Source organism: Hemibagrus wyckioides, linkage group LG20, assembly GCF_019097595.1.
Source record: "Hemibagrus wyckioides isolate EC202008001 linkage group LG20, SWU_Hwy_1.0, whole genome shotgun sequence".
In the NCBI taxonomy this organism is placed as follows: domain Eukaryota; kingdom Metazoa; phylum Chordata; class Actinopteri; order Siluriformes; family Bagridae; genus Hemibagrus; species Hemibagrus wyckioides.
Genome location: NC_080729.1, coordinates 15,981,581 through 15,987,467, shown reverse-complemented (window position 1 = coordinate 15,987,467; position 5,887 = coordinate 15,981,581).

Genomic DNA, 5,887 nt, shown 5'->3' with positions numbered 1-5,887 from the left:
ACAGAAAATGAAGAGTGGAGTGGGACACTGGGAGATAGAGCGATAAACCAAAGAGCGTTGACCAATAGGAGTCGTCGGTGCTTTTGATTGACGCGTCTGTAGACGAATAGAAATCCCCGCCAGCTAATTAGCCCAACCCCTTTTCCTTGCACACCCTACCCCGGGTTTGAAAGAATGGCAACAGGAAGCCAAGGAAAAACTGCTTTAATATTTTGTTTAACATACCACGACAGCGTAAAAAAAAAAATTAGATGTTTTATAGCTCACCAAAGTAAAAATCCACCAAACATTTCTTTTCACAATTATAATAAAAAAAGGGTTAACATTGTTTATCAATAATATCAATAAAGAACTTGACATTTTCTGTAAACACACATTGTAAATTTAGTTCTGTTGGGATATTTGTGAATGGACCAGTACAGGGTCAGGAAAAACCGTCTGGTCCAAAGACAGAAAATACCTGAAGTGTCGTAGAAACCTGTGCACTAATGCGTCTTTGTCATTGCTACAATTCAGTCAAAACAGCCATAGATGTTCAGTATATAAGACTTTAAAGCATAAAAGAAATTTTAGAATTCATTCTAATAAGAGTTTTTAAAATGTCATTGCAAACCTAACTTTACTGGACCTGTGTTAAAACTTTGCATTAAGTAGTTAGCCACAGAGTTCCCACTTCATCGTCATAAACACTTCTCTTGGTGTTAAACAATCTTGGCAAATCCTCCACCCATCACAGATAGCAAAACACCCAACACCTTTCCTAACTGGAGAAGCTCGACCAAGCTGCTACCTAACTAGGAGGAGAACGGGGCAAATGGCCTGCACCGGGAGGTGTAAATACTTTCTGTGAACTGAAAAACAAGGAGGAAGCACAAACATTTGGCGTATGACAGTACAAACACGAGTCGTGTGAGCCTGCATGCAAGAGCTCTGTAATTGGTGTTTTATGAGGTTATTGTGGTTTTAAGGGTGCAGGGCCAAATACTGGTATTTGCCCCGATGACTAAAGTCTGTAATACCATCTAGCTTCACATACTAGGCTTGGATCTGTTTATCAAGGTGAACAATTCCTATAAATGTGAGAAAGTGAGAGAGAAAAACAACCCTGACATATTTAAGATACACCCACGGTGAGATTTTCTTTTTTCCTTTTACAACACAGAACCAATTTTCATGGTATCACACACCTGCAAGCTGGTAAATAACAAACACGTAAAGGCTGTAAGGGTTTTAAACTCAGATTTGACGAGAAACTTGAAACCAAATATTTCTAGGCTGGATTGTGACTCACATAAGATATGGGAGGTTAGGAATGAGTAGAAGTCTAGATGACAACATGGTTGTAGATTGCAGGGAAGGGGAGAAGTCACCCACAACAACATGCCAACATAGTAGTAAGCCAATAGCAACCCAAAAGAAAGAGGGGGGAAAAAAGGAGGAAGTCAATCAAGAAAACCCAAAATGAACAGGACTGAGTGGTTTCCGAGAGTTTTACTGGTGTAACCAAGACTAATTACAATGCTGGTAATTTGGGGGATCATGGAGCAAATTAGTAGGTCACTTTCCTCAAACAAGCCCAGTTTTGCTTCTTTCGTCACAGTAACTTAACATAAAAGCAACAACAAACCAAATGGCTTTTAGTGATGCAGTTGTTTGTCCTGATCGTAGGACTAGCATTTAGTTTATGACTCATCAAACCTTATAAGCTACAAATGGAAGCCTAGTGCTAGGCACTTGATGTGTGTTTGTACACATAATAAAAAATAATAGCCACCTAATATTTGGCAATTTACTCACGTGCAAATTCATTGTGATTGGAAATCCAATCTGGAGACGTATTTTCGACATCCACTGTTCATCATTCATTTATTTATTGTAGTCAACAGGATCCAGAGTTAGTTACAGAAGGCAGTAATATAGCCCGGATTGGATCGCTGGACACTGTGGGCACACACAATTACACACTCATTCACATCTAAAGCCAATTAAACAAAGCCATTTAACCTACCTACCAGCGATGGGGCAGTGGTGTCTCAATGGATAAGGCTTAAGCTGCTTAAGTTCTCCAGAGGTTCTGTTTCATGGCTTCATGGCTAACACTTTAACCCTAACTTCTTTTTTTTTAATCAAATAAATTTTACTGTACTGTTGCTCTTCTTTTTTTTCTACTGGCATGTTGCTGGGAGATGGGAGGAAAATCACAGTAAAGGCACATGGATGCAGGGAAACATGCAAAGAAACTACACATACAAAAGGAATCTGAGGTCTAGACTGAATCAGGGATCTTGGAGCTACACTATATTGTCAAATGTTTTGGGAAATCATTTAATTCAGGTGTTGTTTTTCAGGGGTTGGGCTTGGCTGCTTAGTTCTAGTAAAAGGAACTCTTAATGCTTTAGCGTAACTAGACATCTTGGACAATTTCATGCTCCCAACTTTGTGGGAACAGTTTGGGAATGACCCCTTCCTGTTCCAACATGACTGCACACGAGTGCACAAAGCAAGGTCCATAAAGACATGGATGAGTGAGTTTGGTGTGGAAGAACTTCACATCAACCTGATAGAACACCTTTGGGATGAATTAGAGCGGACACTGTGAGCCAGGCCCTTCTCGTCCAACATCAGTGTCTGACCACACAAATGTGCTTCTAGAGGAATGGTCAAAAATTCCCATAAACACACTCCTAAACATTGTGGAAAGCCTTCCCAGATGAGTTGAAGCTGTTATAGGTGCAAAGGGTGGGCCAACTCCATATTACATTCATGTGCATGTAAAGGCAGATGTCCCAGTTTTGGAATGGCTCAGTCTCTGCTCAAATTCATCCCAAAGGTTGAGGTTCTATCAGGTTGAAGTCAGGACTCATTCATGTCTTTATGAATCTTGCTTTGTGCACTGGTGTGCAGTCATGATAAAACAGAAAGGGGCCATCTCCAAACTGTTCCCAAAAAAGTTGGTAGCATAAAATTGTCCAAAATGAGTTTCTTTCACTGGAACTAAGGCGCCAAGCCCAACCCCTGAAAAACTACACCTGAATTCAATGACATGGAGGGGTGTTCCAATACTTTTGGCAACATAGCATATGAGAGGCTACACCACTACTCTGCTCTGTTCATGCTTCATGATCAATGTTATAGCTTTTTAGGACTGTCACTGAAAAATATTACAATAAACACCTCCATCTGTGGATAGATAAACAAGAAATGAACAGCAGTGCTAGTTCGGGATTGGTAACTGATTTTGCTGACAGTATTGGACAGAGCCTAGCCTAGTTCAGACACTAAAGCTACCAAGCCTCTGGTCACTGGTTGAGTGGTGTACCATGAGTGTAGCTTAATGCCTCACCAATGCCGGAAAGTTAAAAGTAGAAGCATCTGTGGCTGACATGAAGTGCTTTCAGTGCAGGGGTTGGAGAGCTTCAGGCTGGATTAGCTAACTGAAAGCATCCGCCAGGGCTCCTGCAACCATGGTAACCACTAGCCCGCATGGCTGGCACACACGCTAGATGAGGAACATTACAATAGATGAGTGCAAATAACAAACAAGGCATAAAGAACGAGGCTTCACAGGGCAACTTAAGGTTAATACACTTGCCGTGTCCGTGCTGTTTTGAATGGCTTTAGCTGTAGCACAACTTTCCAGAGCCAAGATACTGTTTAATCACAGTAGCATGACTTAATGAAATTGCATGTAATCAGGTTCTCTTGACTTCTAGTACATTCTGGAACAAACAAACAAAGAAGCCATAAATAGGCAAACATCAGGCTTTGAAGGGATGTGTTTCAAAAGTGAATCCTTTTGACATGTTAGCGTTAACCAGTTAGCGGACAACAAAGTATTTCCGTAATGAAGGAATGAATGACGATGAATGAATGAATGAATGAATGAATGCTCTTGCAACAGTTTAGCATGCTCTTCGATTCTGACCAGTGCTTTCATCACAGGCGTGACGACGTATAAAGAAGGAAGTTGTTAGTGGGATTCGGATTCGGACTATTTTGTCAAACCAGGGTGGATTGAGTCAGTCATGCTTCACTGTCATTCCTGTAACGTAGGAATGAAATATAGTTCCTTTAAATATTCCAGTGATATATTTAAGAAGAAGCAGATATTAAAAGTGTCAGAGATGGTGCAAAGTCAAGTAAGAATTACTACCAGATTGGGTTTCTGGGAAAATAATCTACAATAGGATGATGTGAACCTTGCATAGTTGATTATTTCCCAATCCCAGGCCATCCCAATGGTAGCTCAAGTGGTTAAGGCTCTTGGTTGTTGGCTGGAAGATTGGGGTTCAAGCCCCAATAAGGCCAAGCTAGGATGAGCTATGCGAAGAAGGAATTTTGCTGTTCAGTAATGTGTATGTGACAAATAAAGACAACTTGATGGATGGCATGCCTTAGCTCTTATTCACTTAATGTTTCTGTTACCACTTAACAGCTATAAGCAGTCTTCCCTCAACGGTCTCTTTTTTTCTCTCTCTCTTGAAGTTAATAAGACAGAACATAACGTTTGTCATGGTCTAAAGAAACAGCAAAGCCCTCTGTCTTGTAAACGTTCCCAAGGTAACTCTCCGTTAACTCAGCTTTAATCTCTCCTTCCAAATGCCAAATAAACATTTCCTCACAAAGAACTTCAGCACATCACATGTTTTTGGGAGGCAAAGAGCCTCCACCTACAGGTCCCTGTGTCATTTGTCACTACAGAACTGTGTCTGACAATTAAACACCTTCTGATCAATCAGAATCAGTGCCTTGGTAAAAAACAGACAAAAAAGTCATTATTATTAGCACTGTATATCAGTAGCAGCAGTGTGGGCATACAAAATGCCCCATGTTTGTGTGGAAGTCTTTCTTGTAAAGGAACGGAGAGCAGTGGAGATTCTGCAGTGAAATTAAAGGGTCATCAGGCAGACCTGTTTATGAGTCTGATAGTACTGTGGGAAGTATGTGTTTATGATTCTGGTACACTTGGCGCAGATGCTCTGTTGTCTTTATCCAGATGGGAGGAGTGTGAAGAGTCCACAAGAGGTGTGAAAGGGATCCTTCCCTCAACAGGCATTTTGCTGCTTTCAGAGATACCGTCATTGTTTATTGTTGATCACTTAGCTTACTCAATACTATAAAATACATGACATATCTATTATGATTGCTAAGTCAGATGCAGATGATGCTCAGATCTACCTGATATTCTGTCCAGAACTTTTTCAAAAATGTTGAGATTATTATCCCCGGTCAAGGTTGGTGACAAGAAACACTTCATGGCAATCTCCCTGTCTTGCAGGAAGACCAGAGTATACCTTTTGGAATATATGCCACAGCATTTTGTCCCACAGCATATTTGTCATCTCTGCTGATTGGCCTTCCAACAACCAAAGATTATCCAAAGAAGTATGACTGTGGGTCTGGTCTTCAACCAATGAAAATGTACACTTCCACAAGTCCACTGGCAAGTTGGAGTTCTTTATGCTTGCCTATAGAGTAACCCAGTGGTCCCTAAGCCTAGTCCTAGAATCCCCCCTGATTTATCACATCTGATCTACTAATCAGCTAATTACCATGCCCTTCCCGGCCACTGGAGTAACCAGTAGAACATTGCCTATTTACATGGAATTACTTGTCAAGAGAAATCCAGCCTGATTGCTAGGGTTTGTAAATGGCAATAAGGCAAGAGATTATTGGGTTCCTTAGAAAAATTTACAGTGACATGTTTGAAACCCAGTATCTAACCCTTGAGGACTTCCCCTCTCTGTAGGTGAAAGGCACCAGGTGTTCACACCTCTGCCTTGTCATTAAGTCATTCATTTCAAGTAACTGCTTTATCCTGATCAGGGTGGTGGGGGATCTGGAGCCAATCCCATGAACAGCGGGCTTCGAGGCAGGAATATGTTCT